Consider the following 17,570-nt stretch of genomic DNA (forward strand, 5'->3'; position numbering starts at 1 on the left):
CTCTGGTCACTAGGCTACTATCATTCACCACCCAGAAAGGGGAGGACATTTTCTGTGTCACTAAGAGAAACACACTGAAATGAATGTGGTGTCAAATTCACACCTGAGCTTCTCTCTAAGCACACCAATGGTGGATTTGGTTTCTGTATGCCAGAGTGAGTTCAGCCTGCTGTTGCAGTACTCAGTTCCCTCTTTTAATTCTTCCCACTCCCCAAGATCTCCAAATCCAGAAAGACATGAATAAAACTGGATCAAAATCTGAAAGTTTTCAAAGTCACAGCCTTTAATTTTCTAAAGGATTCATAAACAGACAGAAAGATGAGAAGTGTATTGTCCACTTTACAGTAAGGGACAAGAAGGGCTAACATTTTATAAAATGCCAACTCTTGTTGAGAAAGACAATATCCACTTAATTTAGAACAAAATCATGCTTCTCTTGTTGTCCTTTAAAGGCTCCTTATTCAATCATTAAAAGGAACACCCTGGATTAAAGTTTCCCACTGTTGGATAATTATGAACCTTTTGATTTTTCCACAATTGATGGCTAATATTTATCTATAAAAAAAGATGGTCAAGTGTTAGTACTTCCATTTGTCTGAGGAGACAGTTCAAACCATCATCAGATTGAACATTTCTTTCTTTTCTTTCTTCTTTCTTTCTTTCTTTCTTTCTTTCATTTATTCTTTCTTTCTATTTTATTTATTTATTTGTTTAATTATTTATTTATTTATTTGGAAGGAAAGGGTTTATTCAGCTTACTTCTTCATTTCTGTTCATCACTAAAGGAAGTCATGACTGGAACTCAAGCAGGTCAGGAAGCTGATGTAGAGGCCATGGAGGGCTGTTTCATGCTGGCTTGCTTCCCCTGGCTTGCTCAGCTTGCTATCTTATAGAACCCAAGACCACCAGTCCAGGGACGGCAGCACCCATAATGGGCTGGGTCTTCCCCCAGCGAACATTAATTGAGAAATGCCTTACAGCTGGATCTCATGAAGGCCTTTCCACAACTGAGGCTCCTTTTTCTGTGATAACTCCAGCTTGTGTCAAGTTGACACACAGAACTAGCTAGTACAATTATTGACCCCTTGTCAACTTGACACACAAACACATCACTATTAAGCCTCAACCCTTACTTTCTTATTCCTCCCCTAGATCTAAATAACTTTTAGAGTAGCACAGTCTTTATATATTAAAAGTTCAATCCCTTAAAAATATCCAATATCTTTTAAAATTCAATGTCTCTTAACTGTGGACTCCACTAAAATACTTTCTTCAAGAGGGAAATATATCATGGCACAGTCACAATCAAAAGCGAGATCAAACTAACTAACTGGCCAATGTCTGGGAACCACTCAAGGTCTTCTAGGCTCCCCCCTAGGGCTTGAGTCACTTCTACAGCTCTGCCCTTTGTAGCACACACCTTGTCTTCTATGCTCCAGCTGCCTGTACTCCACTGCTGCTGCTGTTCTTGGTGGTCATGTCATGGTACTGGCATCTCCAAAACGCTGCTGTCTTCTGCTGCAACCAGGCTTCACCAATAGCCTTTCACAGGCTCTCTTCATGGTGCTAGGTTTCAACTCCTTTGCATGACCCCTTCAGTCCTGGGCCATCAATTGCCACTGAAGGTGCACCTTCACCAATGGCCTTCCATGGCCTCTCACAGTGCTTAGCCTCAGCTGCTCTTCATGACCCCTTCATGCCTTCAAAATCAGTATCACCAGCGTGAAGCTTACACACTTCCAAGTCCAGCCACAACACAAGGTATAACATTGGCTGCCTCTAGAACACAACAGCCTCTCAGTGCTCTCAGAAAACACTTCCCAGAAGATTTCACCTCAATGATGCTGGTCTCTTCTTAATCACCACTAATTTCTTATCTCCAGCTGACTGGCATCAATTGTCCCAGTAACTCAATGATTAGCTTTCGTAGTTCTGGTATCTTGTTAATCATACCTGATTCTTTAGCCCCAGCAAACCAAAACCACATAATCTCCACAAACAAAACAACATGGCCATGACAAGAGTCTTTAATCTTCCCTCTGAAACTTCACAGGCCTGGCCTCCATCTTCTGCACTGTTCTCAACCTCATCTTCCAAGCTCCTACAAAACATCCCACAGAACTCTTAACATCCCAATAGCTCTTACAGCTTAAAGTTCCCAAGTCCTTCCACAGTCCTCCCTGAAACATGGTCAAGTTGTCACAGGAATAGCCCACTATGCTGGTACCAATTTGTTTTAGTCAGGGTTTCTTTTCTTTTTCTTTTTTTCCTGTGTTTTTTTTAATAAGATATATTTCTTTACTTACATTTCAAATGTTATTCGTTTTCCTGATTTCCTGTCCATAAGTCCCTATCCCCTCCCCCTCCCCCATATGGTTATTTCCCCCATACATCCCACTTACTGAACCCCCATATTCCCCTGCACTGGGGGTCCAACCTTGGCAGGACCAAGGACTTCCCCTTCCACTGGTACCCCAACAAGGCTATTCTCTGCTACACATGCAGTTGGAGCCCTGGGTTAGTCCATGTATAGTCTTTCAGTAGTGGTTTAGACCCTGGAAGCTCTGGTGGGTTGGCATTGTTGTTCTTATGGGGTTTCAAGCTCCTTCACCTCTTTCAATCCCTCCTCTATTTCCCCACAAGGGGGTCCTACTCTCAGTTTGGTGATTTACTGCTAGCATTGACCTCTGTATTGGACATGCTCTGGAAGTGTCTCTCAGGAGAGATCTATATCCGGTCCCTTTCAGCATGCATTTTTTAGCTTCATCAATCTTGTCTAGTTTTAGTGGCTATTTATATGTGGGCCACATGTGGGGCAGGGTTTGAATGGCCTCTTTGGGTCACTGCTCTAAAGTTTTCTTCCATATCCCCTCCTATGGATATTTTTCTTTCTCCTTTCTAAGAAGGAGTGGGAGCATCCACATTTTGGTCATCTTTCTTCTTGAGCTTCCTGTGGCCTGTGGATTGCATCTTGGGTAGTTCCAGCTTTTGGGCTAATATCTGCTTATCAATGAGTGCATACCAAGTGTGTTTTTCTGTGATTGGGTTACCTCACTCACGATGATATTTTCTAGTTCATTCCATTTGCCTATGAATTTCATGAAGTCATTGTTTTTGATAGCTGAGTAGTACTCCATTGTGTAGATGTACCACATTTTTTTAACCCATTCCTCTGTTGAAGGGCATCTGGGTTCTTTCCAGCTTCTGGCTATTATGAATAAGGCTGCTATGAACATAGTGGAGCATGTGTCTTTGTTGTATGTTGGAGCATCTTTTGAGTATGTGCCCAAGAGAGGTATAGCTGGGTCTTCAGGTAGTGGAATGTCCACAGGTTGGACATGTATTTGTACATAATCCACAGAATGAGCAATATTTTCAGAGTTTCTTTTCCTTCCCTCCCACCTCCCCATCCTCTACCTCAACTGGATCACTTCACCTTTCTCCATTCTCCCCTGCTCTATATTTATTTCTATTTTTGAAACATTGTGTCAAGAATTTCAGGCTGATAAGAACTTTTCACATAGCCAAGAGTCAATCAGAATTTCTCCTTCTTCTGCCTTCATCCCTGGAGTTATGGGGTATAGGCATATGGTTTATATGGTATTGAGGAAAGAATACACAGCCTTGTGTGGGCTAGTCAGCCCCTCTACCAACTGAATTGTATTTCAATAATGCTAGTGTATGATCTTGATTTGTCATTAACCTGTTTTATTTCTGAAGGTTTTGCCCTCTCTGTTTAAAAATTTCTGTCTAACAGCCAGAGCATGTCAAATACAGAGGCGAATGCTAGCAATAAACCACTGGACTGAGAACAGGACCCCCGTTGGAGAAATTAGAGAAAGGACTGAAAAAGTCTTGGCTTGCAACCCCATAAGAACAACAGTGCCAACGAACCAGAGCTTCCAGGAACTAAACTACTACCCAAAGACTATACATGGACTGACCCAGGGCTCCAACTACATATGTAGCAGTGAATAGCCTTGATGGGGCACCAATGGAAAGGGAAGTCCTTGGTACTGCCAAGGTTGGATCCCCAGTGTAGGGGATTGTTAAGGGGACAGTAAGGGGAGTGGATGGGGAGGGAAGCACCCTAAAAGAAGGTGCGGGGGAGTGGTAAGGGGCCTGATGGACAGGAAACCAGGAAAGGGAATAACATTTGAAATGTAAATAAGAAATACTCAATTTTAAAAAATGGAAAAAAAAAGAAATTCCTGTCTAACTAAAGTATCTGAATAAATGATCACATATTGATCAGCAATTGATTGACACACAGGCTTTAAAATTTTTGGCATTCCCTTCTACAGTGATCATACTATCACATCTCAAGGAAAAGAGACCTTTTTCATGGTGTTCAGCTACAGTGAAAATTACAATGAAATTTCATTATATATATATATATATATGTGTGTGTGTGTGTGTGATATAATTTCATTTATATATATAAGTGATATGTTATTAATAATCCTAAAATTCTCATTTTTATGACATATTTATTTTTTGATATTTTAAGAACACCAAATGGCCACTGTTATTCTGTGACAATTAAGACAGTATGGGAAGTTTCAGTGAATTATATGACACTGCTTATGAACTATAGTCTGAACAAATCATACAGTTCAAATTCCAAACGTTCCATGCCATTCTGTTCATTTCCATTGGTCAAGGGGATCTTACAACAATGTAGTAATACAATAATTTAGACTCTGTGAAGGAAGCACAGCTAGCACAGAGCTGGGACCCACATAAATGAGCCAACCTGAGGGGATTCCATGAAGAAAAATTATAGCAGTATCCAAAGAATAATCTGGAAAATTCTCTTGTCTGTAAACAATTAATGTGGACTCTCCTCACACTAGCAACCCCCCTCCCCTGTGCTTCATCCACATGTTGTCTTTTCCTTTTTAGTTAGAACTGCATCTGGACACAGAAACTCAAGAGAGTAATTAGCACAGAAGCTTCTAAACAGTAAGAGCTCTTCGACTCTGGCTCAGTGGGTTGTATAGTTACAATGCCCCCGAACCCATGCGGTGCACATTAATCCAGCCATACATTTTATCAATCTGTATTGCAAACTTTCGTAATATTAAATTTTCAGGATTGAACTTAAGTCTCAAGCAGGCAGACTTACTAAGATGATTGAAAGAATTGAAACTCATTTAAGGAAAACAAGTCATCAAATAAATTAATAAGTCAAAGAATATCAATTGCATTTCAAGGATGTTTCGTAGTTTCTCCAAGAACTACTTATAAATTTTAAGTACATATTTGGATTCCAAAAAGTCTAGCTTAGGGCAGATAAATCATTTCAACAGCACCTCTTCATGTTGTCTATAATACATTTAGATTTTGAACTTCTAGATGTTTAATGTTTAAAGGACAGAAATACCTAAAATTTAAAATAATTCTTATTCACACCTACAGACACATATTTATCACAACTTGAATATTAAAATTTTAAGACAAGTCATCATTAAAATAACATTAAGTGAGAATTCCTAGCAATTATTAAAGCTACCAATGTCACTGTACTGAAGAGCTTTTAGCATCTATATTCATCCTAAAATACTTTCTATTATTCAGTTAAACATAGAAAAACTTTGTTTCAGATAATAGCTAAATATATTACAGATTCATGTTTTTCATTTCAATTTTAACATTGTTATAGTAACCTACAATTTATATGCAACTTGTCCTTTGAATTTTAAAACTCAGGAGAAAGAATTCTTTAAGAGGTATGCTTTCTGGTTTGTTATCAAATAATACAATAACACTATTATTCCAAAGAATTTCCAGTTTAAGATTTAATTAAACATTGTTACTACACTATGATATTTTCTCACCCTCATTTCTCCCTATTTTCTGTGTCATTAAATCACATACAGGACATTTATTATTTTAAAGTATTCCCAAGTTTCTTAGATAAAATTTGGGAATTTTCTTGTACGTGAGGTCATCGTTAAGAGTCCCATTTGTTCGTTGACAAAGGCTTTCACATAGCATTTAAGGTCTCCCGTTGTCTTATCAAGATTTTCCCTCTAAGTTAATGTACTTACATGCTAACCCTTCAATTCTTACAGGCCAACATTTCTCAAGTGATAAATGAAAACATGAGAATTCCATCTACTATATGTTAATCTAATTTGATGCTACAACATGCCTTGGAATATAAAAGAAGAAATGTAACTGGGTCCTAATTACATCTTTTATTCCGGGAAAGTTAGCACTGCACGTTTTCTGTCACCATTAATTAATCTTCATGATGGGCATGTGAACAGAAGCTATGTGCATGGATCCTTCCAAGACTCAAGGACATTAATCTGTCATGTTTTACTGTGCTCTCACAGGTTGCTTTTCATCAGTAACTCAAAATATTTGTCAGTGTTTAAGGAAATAGTCACTTTAGCAACACTAATATAACAACCACAGTCCCAACGTTGTCATTAGAATGGCACCACTGATGTTTTGAAGAAAATGCCTTAAATTGAGAAGATGAGGTTTCCAGATTCCTTATAAGGCTGTAATTTGAAGTACTTGTTGAAATAATTAAGCTAAAATTAAATTAAATAATGTAAAATGATCACTAACCAATTATTTTATTTTTTCCAAAATAGTAGGAGATGTAGTTAGGCTAATTTGAAGAGCTATATTTCAAAATAACAAAATAATTCAAAAGGAAAACCCAGCTAACTTAAACAGAATGTTTTATAAGTTTTCAGAGATAACATTTATATCAGTTGCCCAGTGAACCATGTAACATTTAATGAAGATGAAATGTTACCTAAACAAAAATGATTTTTCAATAATATAAGAACTGCCTTTAAAATTCCTATTGTCACTTACTGTGTCTCCTCATTAATATTCATTTTAAGCAGCAGGGAGTTTGTGCATAATTCTATAATGTTAACGTCTGAGGCACAACAGTATCACAGCAAATACTACACTCTTGAAAGGGATATTCTTGGATGAAGTCACTCGGGGATTTCAAGGTGAATTCAAACAGACCGTTTATGTTTTCCCACTGTTATGTTTACATTTGGCTTATTTAGAGAAGAGCATCTTTTTAATTAAAATATACTTTCAAACATGAAGCTCAGTATCGGTCAAAGTACAGATGAAATTTGATATGCTGGAGAGTAAATTTCTCATAAAGTAGCCTATTTGTTCCTTAGTTCCTGTTAACATTGTGACAACATGCACAGAATGTGTAATTATTAGGGGCATTATGGGAGATGAGGAGGTGGTTTTAGAATTTGTCAAAGAATGTCTCTGCTGTTTCAACTTCTACTGAGGATTCTGCTAATATGAAACCAAAGTCAATATGTTTTCATCCCCCTTGACTGCTATCATCATCATCTAGGCTCAAGTCCAACGGCCTCTAACTCAGATAAACTTCACAGGACTCATCATGACGGAAACAGAAGCAGGTTCACGCTTCCTAACAGGCAGAGCGATCATTAATATTTGTTAGTATGAAAACATGAATTCAAGGCTGTCCACTCTCCCTATTTCTTCATTATAGCCCTCGACGTCCTAGCTAGAGCAATAAGACAACTGAAGGAGATCAAGGGGACACAAGTAGAAAGGGAGGACGGCGGATGAGCTTCCAACAAGACCTAAATACTGAGGTGCGGACTACTTGGAGCCACAGCTCACTCTCAGGGAACAGGAGATTCGGTTCACTTGTTAAGAGAAGTCTATTGACAAATTTTTAAAAATGGCAACCAAGGAATATTGAAGAAATTGCCGATTTTAAAATCACAGAAAAAATTAGCTTCATGACTATGCACTCGATGCTACCCAATGAGACTTTATTTGAAACTGTTTAAAATAAGTCAGAGGTTGAAGTAATGTCATACGGAGTAACACCCTAATGGAGAGCAATGATACGATTTATAAAGATTGTGACGGATGACACATTCGCACCACCCTATACTAGATTAAGAAAATATGTTGCCATAGACATTATTCCCATAGATAGAAATGTGTTTGTTTTGCAGAGTTCAAAGAGCACTATTGTCTGCAGTGGAGGAAGAGACCACATTCTTTGACCATGTTAGGCTTTCTGAACAATGCAGAAGGGACTGCACCGGCAGCCATAGGCAGCATAGTGAGTGTTTCAGAGTATCTCCTCAAACACTTTGCATTTTAAGTCATGAGATCAATAATGATAAAAATCACCTAAATTTGAGTTAGGCAAAGGAATTAGTATATAACACAATGTAAGTTTTATAAATAGTTTTTGAGAAACAAGTCCAGTGCATGTAACTCAGTAAAAATAATTTTGACGAAAAATTTTAATTATAAACCATGGCTTTTTAAAGACTTAGTCTATGTAAACTAAAGCCATTTAAAATTATTCTAATAGGCACTGCATTGAAATGCGATAATTTGTTTTATTGACTTTTAATAGAAGTCATTTATTAAAAGCATAAGTCTGATACTAATTAAAAAACAATATATTCTATTTATCATAACTTACTAATCACATCCATAGGAATATTCAGTTCTCTTAAAGAGCAGAAAGATTGGAAAAGTTCATAATGGTCTTTAATCCAAATTCAAGTGTTAAGGAGTTTTTTCCGAACTTCATTACTTTTTAAAGTGAACCAGCTTCTAATGTGGACTTATTGATCACAAGGAAATAGAGCCGCGGGGATGTCACAGCTCTGAGCTTCCGACCCGCTTCTCCCCTGCTCTAAAGTGCTGAAAAGTTCACGAGCATCTAAACACAGCCTTGACACTAGTCTAGAAAAGCAGCATCTCCGAAACACACAACTGGGTTAGTGCAGGTTTGTGTTTTGGGGAATAAGAAGGAAAGGCACATACATAAGCTTTGGATGCCAGAGTTTGAGACTCTAACTACATATAGCTCTGAGGAGAAATCGCCGATTTCTGTATGTTCTAGTAAGAGCATTCATGCATATTTCACATGTTATTAAAATAATAGGTAGTCAAGTAAGTGTGATGGTGTCAATTACAATCATGCAGATATCTTAGCTTTATAGATTATAGAATGGGGAGTTTTTGATGACATGATTTTATTTCTGTTAAAAACTGTTGAACAGGCCCAAATTCTATTTACCAAAGTCATCCTCACAGTATCATAGTTAGACAATTTGTCCTGATTTTATTTTAGACTTTATAGAAATGTATCTTTTGTTTCCTCTACAAGTAAAGAAAATTCCACAATGCCTTTGCCTGCACCACCACCACTTGCTGCCTTCCGGTGAGCTCTCTGCCCTTCGCTGACACCCTCTGGTCCCAACTGCTAAGTCAGCTTGAGCAGCCAGCCACAATCTTACCTGCTACCTTGAAGGTAGTGAAGGTTTCACAAATGGTCAAACAAAAGGACACTTAAAGAAGCATATATAACCAAGAAGTTACATTTCCCACTAAATTAAACTAATTAAAGTGTAAGTTTAAAAATATTTTGGTGCATAGCCGATTTACAAAGTTTAAAAAATAAATATGTTCTATTTGTAAATTTTAAGTTTTTCTTTCTCATTTATTATCCAGTCACTACTAGGTTTCAGGCCCCCTAATGGCCAAACTAATTTTACAAACCTTGAGAAATGTTCAGGTATATCAGCCATCCGTTTAAAAATCCTACAACTCTTTCTTTCCAGATACTTTCCAAAAGCACTCAAATGTACATGAAACTCCTGGCATCAAGCCAGAGCATAGCATTTAGTTCATCATAGTAATCATTTTCATTTTTTAACTTCTAAGTATTTTAATTTTCTATCTGCTTGCATATGACACCAGAGTGGGGTCTGATACAATTTTGACTCTGGTACTTTTCAGAAGTTTTAGGTAACATGAAGTTACTCACCTACCCTCCCCTCCAAACATCAGTCTTTACACTAAGCAGTCCACAGTTTACATCTGATGTTCCAACTAAGGTAGCTGGTTAAAAATTTCATTTCCTATATTACATTTATTGTTTTAGCTTTTGAGTCTGAACTGTATTCCTTCTACGACTGAGGAGATGCAGTTGACGTTTTATGTAATATATCCACGATGCTAACCACTTTGTAAAATCTATTCGTACATAGTCATTGACTGTTTATCCTCTCAGCAGTACAAGCATGCCTGCCAAGCTTAAGACTCGGGCTGATGCTGGGAAATATTAAAATACTTTCAGCATAAAATGAGAAATTATGGGAAGCCCCACAGGTGAGTTGCACACCCCTGGCCACTGACACTCTGTAAGCATTTCTTCCTGTCTTAGTCTCAGTTGAGTCTTGGTGTTAATCAGGATGCAGAACTTATAGCCTGCTGTGACATTTAGAGGTAATTCAGTCGGTGTGCTGCAGCCTGGTAACAACCAATTACATTTACAACAGTTTGTAAACTTAATTCATTGTTTCTTTTTTTATTATACTGCTATTTTAAGGTTTGCTACTGTTTTCATTTCTTCTTTTTCATGGGTAAGACTTGGAGCCGAGAGCTGAATTACCTAACTGACTTCTTTTCATAAATGCATATGAACTCTCTGTGGGTAAAGCCTTACACATAGAACACTATCAAAGTTCTCTTGCAAACCCGTCCTGAAATTACCATGCTTTTGTCTTAGCCATGCTAAGTCTACATAAAATTATTCTGAAATATTAGTGAATTCTTTTTCTTTTTGGAATAAAATAAATTTAAGCAACCTAAAAATTTTCAGGTTGTCATAGCAATCCTCAGCTTACTGCACATCATAGTCACAGAAATTCTGAAAACACTCTCCCCACTTTCCTATAAACACAAGAAATTGGGAACATGTATTCAGCGAACATCTATGCAGAACACGTGGGGGAGATCACTCAGAGTAATTCAAGGTGCCACTTTTCTCAGTTCCCCAAACTTTGCGGACCTCTACTTGCTTCTCTACTGAATTTTAACAAGTAACTGCCCAGGCATTCTGTCTGAAATCTCAGTTACTTGGTCTGAGATTCTCAGCCATGACCTGAGAATTCCATTTCATATTTTGTCTTCCAAAACATTTTACTGCTTTGGTAAAAAGCATCCTTCTCTCTCCTGACATTTGCCATCCAAAAACGTACTTGCTTCTAGTTTTTTACTCTTGTTTCCGGGCTTTTTGAAACATACAAATAGGTTTTATACTTGCTTCAACTTTTCAACCTCAAATCCCAGCAGAGAAAAAAAAAAATACTGTTTTCCTGTCTTTAAACGAGCATCGTTGAACAGTTTTTACCTCTGGCAACCGACAAGGAAGGATGGCTGTGCAGAAGCGATTGTGTCAAAAACCCTAAGTGGCTGGGAACCGAAGTGCAGCATCACAGGGAGCAGTCACCAGCGAAGGAATGCCAGCCACTTACCAGTGAGATGCCAGCTGCCTCTGTCCATCTCGGTGACTCTCAATCCTCGTCTCCCATCCTCCTGCCCTGGACACACCTCAAGTGGAGCAGTTCCTTGGGTGCTCCACAGCCTGTGACCGAAGAGAAATCACAGAGTTCTGAGTCCTTCACTGGGAATTCTCTGGCTTGTCCTGCCTCTCCCAGCAGAGGGGACCCAGGTGAGGCATCCTCTTGGCTGCCAGCTTTAATGGCACTTGGTTGCCGGCAGTTGAACGGGGCGGAGGAGTTGGGAGGTGCAGGCAGGTGCAAGTGGGCGCCTCCTCCCGCTGCTGCTCGGGGCTCGCGCGGATGCTCCAATGCGTCCACGCGCCCCGCGCCGCGCGCCCTGACTGGCTGGGTCCCTCCCGGAGCGGCCCGCGCCCCTCCCGCTCCGCGCTGTCACCGTCGCCAGGCGCCTCGCTGCCTTGCTCTGCAAAGGCTCATTTAGCATGTCCCTGCCTGTAAAAGACTGTGTGCCTCAAGCAGCGCTTTGGATTTCTTTCTTTTCTTAGAAGGTACTCCATTGGCATCACTCGCCAACCGATTCCCTCCCCATCTTTTTCTCTCCAAAGTCGCGAAGGCTGTTCCCTTACCTGGCCACCTCTCTAGTGAGAGCGAACGTGCTGGCTGAAGGATGCACCAAAAGCTGGCAGACTCTGGGTCCTTTCCTCTCTTGGCCCGCTGCTCTCCCTGCTGATTGCCAGGCTGTGTTGATAGCTAGGACAGCCAGAGGCTCGACCCAGGCACTCACTTATGTGGGCTCCAGAGGGAAACTGGCACTTGGGAGAGTGTGGTTAGGCTCTAACTGGGAGGTGATTCTCTTTTGTGTATACATGGGAGTTTCATTTAAGGGTGCTAGGATTGGGGCTGTTATTACTTGCTCTTGAGGGTGGTTAGTGGTGGTGGTGGTGGTAGTGGTTAAGTCAGTTCTGAAACAGCAAAGGAAATAGCAGTTTGTTCTTGTTGTCGCTTTTTGTTTTGTTTTGTTTTCTGAAATTTTCTATCACAATGTCCATAGTTGGAAAAAAAGAGCCTAGGTAGTAAATCTGAGGTGGCAGCTTTACTGTCATTGTTCTTCGGATTTCTCCACTCTCCCTGTCTTTGGGTGCCAGTTTCATGTGTGTGCTGGTAATCCAGTATTTATGAAATAAATTTTGCTACATGCATTTTGCCTCCAACTCCATGTGGCTTGCACCTGTACGTGACAAGTCTGGAATCCCACACTCTCTTCTCTGCCAGCCTGTCTACACTTGGAACTCTGCATGAGCTTTGGGCTGCACCTGTACCAGGAGGTACACGCTGTTCACATGTGTGTGTGACCAACCCAAGCCTGCGTTCAGCTGGATGGATCCTCTGAGCCTGGCTCTGGCCCCCAGTGGTTTCAAGAGGCTGTAATTGGCAAGGCGCACACAGCCGGTAGCTGGAAGCCAAGATACCACTGGAGCGCTCTGATCCCGTTCTTACAGCTTTCCTGGTAATTAAAATTAGTCGTTTTCCTGGTCCTTGGCTCTTTGTACATGTTATGCAAACACTGAGGCGTCATTGAATGGGTACCCTCAGGATCTAGACTGGCTTCTTTCTCCACGGCAAAGACAATTAATGTGCGTTTGCATTTAATGCTTCTCTACCCTTCCATACTTTTTATTTTCTTCTTCCTGCTTTCCAGTAATTAGGTTTTTTTTCCTTATGTGTTAGCTGAGGGATTGTTTGAGAGAGGCAAGTTTTCTGGGCTGTTTCTCTGCTTTGCTGGCCCAATGCCTGCAGCAGGCTGTTGGTTAGGGGAGAGAATCTCCAGAGATTTATAAGCTCTTTAGATATATCTTGAAATAGATGCAGAGTCTAAGAGCTTTAAGGCTTTTTAAAATTTGTACAACGAGGTTGTAGTTATCAATGTTTGTTATAATTGAACACACAGCGCTCTCTGGTTTTGGAGCCTGAGCACCGAGATCCTTCACTATCCACTGTGGGTTGTTTGTTACCTGTGGTGTCTACTTTTGAGTCATTAAATCCTTCATTTTTATATATCTGCTTTCGTCTAGCCTTAATATAGAAGAGATGGAAGTTGACTTCTAGAAATGTACTCACTAAAACAGGAAACGATGAATGTAGCCCAATGAATGGAGGCATGAGGACACGGAGTACCAGAAAGCATGAGAAGATTTGGTAAAGCCAGAAAGGACAATGAGGAGGAAGTTTAATCTGGCTTTTCTTACAAAATATTACCTAGTCCTCACACATTACCAGACACTACTTAATTGGGACAGGTACATAAGCAGTTGCACAGTTAATAAATAAGAAAGTCTGCCTCTCAAAAGACAGAGGTAGCCAAGCTTGGTGGTCCATACAGATAATCGTACCACGCCAGGAGCCTGATGCAGAACAAGCATGAATGTAGATCTAACCTGGACTACGTAGCCAGGACCCATCCTGGACTATATAGCCAGGCAATTCTCAAATCAATCAATTAAATAGATAAAAGAGAATGATGTAGATGGATTCAATCTGGCTCCCTTTAAACCAAACAGATTTGTGAGACATACTATAAATTATTGTTTAAACATAACTTAATAATGTAATATTCTCATATTCTAGTATTCTTCCCTTTTGACATCATCCGATATTTGAGAACAAGAAAGATGTGAGAGTTTGATTACTTAATGATGTAAGATTTCTTTTTGTTCGGACTGAAAATAGCAGCTTCTAGTCATTACTTGGGACAGACAAATTTACTCCTCTACGTTATTTCAGAATTCATGAAATCTGCACTGACTTTTGCTTCTTTATTCCTTAAACTGCTTTACAAATATATTACATTAATATACACATATTTATACATGTGTTATGCATATATATTAATCTGACTGACTTCATCTCTCTGAAGATTTAGAATTTTGGTATCACGGAGTTTATTTTCTAATGTTTTTCTGAGAAGGTGAAACTTGTGTTTATTATGTACATGGTTACCCTTTGTCATAGCCACAGGGCTGGCATGTAGGCAAAGAAAATAGTGATGCTTAAAGTAAGAGACTGTCCCCTTGCTTGGAGAAAGACTAAAGTTTGCTTTCTGAGCACTTATCAAATGGGCTCACAAATATTCCTGTGATTTTTCTATTACTATCATGTAGAAGCAGAACTTTTTAAATTACGGTATTGACTTAAGATGTCTGTTCAAAAGACACAAAGCCATGCATGTCTTTTATAAAACTGCAGTGCTGATGACTTAATAAGATATTATTAAAACATCACATCTCTCTACTTCATAGACTCAGCAACAATTTGGATGGATCCACCCATTCTCCACCTTGATAAAATCTTGAGCACTGAATGAATTAAAAGTACTGTTTGTGAAGGCGCTTGAGTGTTTCCTTAGTGAAGCTTTTAAAGCCTTATGGGACCTCCATCTAGCTGTCACGATGCTTTTCTGATCTTGTCTGTCTTTGTATAAATGCCTTCATCTTTTTGCCTCCCAGTCGCCAGTGGGTGAGCAAACGAACGCAGTGCAGACGTGGTCTCTCTGCTGTGTCTAAGCTCTTGTCTTGTTCACACTGCAGATGCCTTTCACTCCATCACACCTTCCTGTATTGTTCCTTACAATACACTTGCTTATGTGAGGTCCTGAGATTCAGCTAAGTGATCATAATCGCTATTATTCACTACCCCGTAGTACTACAAATTGGCAGGCAAGATTAAGGACTGGTCACTTAATCATGTAGGTCCACTGATCGCAACCAGCATTGTCCGTTGTGGTAGTGTTTTCTCTTTCCATTATCTATATGGTTGTTGGAATCTTCTGAGTAATATTGTCCCTCAAAGTGGATGAGGGATGTGCTGAAGAAAAAATACAGTTAAGGAAATATAAAAAATACATTATCAGTTTACATCAGTAGGTGTGAATTAAGTCTACTTTTGTTTAAAATGAGAAATATAACATTGAAGCTTTTAATTTTTGTTTAGGTTTATAAAACAGTGGATTTCTGGGAGCAGAATGGACAAATCTTAATTGAACTTTGGGATCCTGTCAATTTAATTAGTAGCTGCTTAAGCAATAGGAGCAATGAAGGTCTTCTGTGCCATGAATGTCTTGATACCAGTTACAACTGCCACTGCACAGGAAGTGATGGCCCAGCCCTCAGGCCAGCGCTCTGCTGACAGAGTCCCAATTTCCTCATACACAGGGTGCAAAAGTTCCTCTTCCTCCGTGTGGAGTTCATGCTCACACTCTGTGACACCAAGGTCTATTAAAAGGTATTCCTCTTCAAAGACGGGGAGGAGGGAAGAGTTGGAGGCAGGAGGAAGAGAATGGGAGGAAGAGGTGGGTCCTCTCTGGTGGGTCTTACAAACGCTACGTAGCGCAGACTGACTCAGATCCTCACAAGCCTCCCACGTCAGACCCTCAAATGCTGGGTTTGCTGGTGTGCTCCACCACACTTTGATTCCCAAGTTTATATTTAAATGTGACTATGTTCTACATCCTATACGATTCCTCATCAATATCTTCCTAAATAAAACTGTCTCAGTATAGGGAGAAGCCATTTGGGATCCACATAACCATGACCATGTAGCTTCCAAATATTTTACCAACAAGCTTTCCGAAGCTGGGGTAAAAGTCTTCAAATATTTCCTGTATCAGTCAAGTTTTATACCTGGTGCCTATGGGCTTCCACAGGTGTGTGGGTATGCCGTCCTCCACCTTACTCATAGAAAGTTCAACAGGCCCAGGGACCAACCCTCATTACATCTCTTGACATTTGGCTCACAGGAAAATAATCGTCCTTTCAAAGACCCACTGCCACAACTGTCTTTCTCAGTAGCCCTGTCTACTGTTTAATCTTCAACCATGCTCTTGTTCTTTCTGGTCCACGAGAGGAATTCTCTAATATTTATGACTTTTTGTATGCAATTAAAGGGTATGTCCAAGGAAACACTCCCTCTCTCTCTCTCTCTCTCTCTCTCTCTCTCTCTCTCTCTCTCTCTCTCTCTCTCTCTCTCTCTCTCTCTCTCTCTCTCTCTCTCTCTCGACATATTCTTACTGTACAGCTCTGCCTGTCTGCCTGGCCTGGGTTTAACTTAGAGCAGACTCCATCGTTTTTCTTTTTGTTTTGTTTTGTTTTTGACTCCTCTGGCTTTCTCCTGTAAGCATGTAGTAGCGATTATGACCACTAGATGGCAGCCGTGATCTAATTAGAAATGTCATTTATGTCTTAACCCTGGGGACATTGTGATTTACTTTGATTTTTTTTTTTTTTTTTTTTTTTTTTTTAAAGTCACGGAGTAGAACTCCCAATTAGAAGATGATGGGACAAGAACTATTTACATGGTTTTACCTGCAGCATTAGCAAAGCACACCGAAGACACACAAAATGCCAGAAAATTCAGTGCAGATCTCTCACTTCCTGAGGAATCCCGTGTGAGCTTCGGGAGAGCCACCAACAGACTAGGCATTAATGTAGACAAACACTTCTGAGCTGGTCCAGCAATGATCTAACGGAAGACAAACCCAAGCAGACTGCCTGCACGTGAGTGTTTGACTCACAACCAGTCCTGCTCCTGGTCAAATAAAACAGTGAGACCACAGGGAGAGGAGCTGTGTCTGAGGCAGGAAGCTGACCTTACCTGCAGAGTTGCGCACAACTGCGAAGCTATCCTCTTACAAATGCACTCTCTTTTTTGACAGAAAAGTGGATGAGGTGGCAATCTTGCTCACTTTCTACATGTAAAGCTGCTCAAGTGACATTTACAGGAAGCCATTGCTCTGTGCCATTACAAAAAATGAGTGAGCTTTAGTGTCCAGTTTTATGTAATTGTTTTTGAGACAGAGTCTGTCTTGAGCCTATGCTGGTGTGTGTTTTGCTACACACCCCAGGCTTGCCTCAAATTCACTGGAACCCCCCACTATCACCTTTGCTGTCCTAGTGACAAGATTTCAAGTTGTGTCAACACTAAGGGATGTGTATATTTAAAAACATGAAGTTAAAAATTTTATCTTCTTATACTTCATACAATGAATTATAAAATAATCCATCATTATAACGTCTAACTTGAATAATAAATTACTAAATAAGTTAATAGACATGCCACACGCTACAATCTGAGAGGGTGGGTCTCACTTTAATTGTAACTTCTATTCTCTGCAGAAAAAAGATCTTTCATCGTAGCCCATTTGCTTGGGGTCAAGTTTATTGATACCCAATTTCCTGCCTTTCTGTGTTAAGAACATTTTTCCTGTTA

General features: G+C 39.7%; 1 protein-coding gene across 1 annotated transcript in view; it reads right to left on the reverse strand.

Moving 5' to 3' along the window:
- Cntn5 (contactin 5) overlaps nucleotides 1–11,667 on the reverse strand; it is a 1,166,275-nt gene extending 1,154,608 nt beyond the window's left edge. The window contains exon 1 of the mRNA XM_032911019.1: nucleotides 11,201–11,667. The gene's annotated coding sequence lies outside the window, so the exon portion shown is untranslated. The remainder of the gene's footprint in view (nucleotides 1–11,200) is intronic.
- Nucleotides 11,668–17,570: the final 5,903 nt, after the last annotated feature.

Source organism: Rattus rattus, chromosome 8, assembly GCF_011064425.1.
Source record: "Rattus rattus isolate New Zealand chromosome 8, Rrattus_CSIRO_v1, whole genome shotgun sequence".
In the NCBI taxonomy this organism is placed as follows: Eukaryota; Metazoa; Chordata; class Mammalia; order Rodentia; family Muridae; genus Rattus; species Rattus rattus.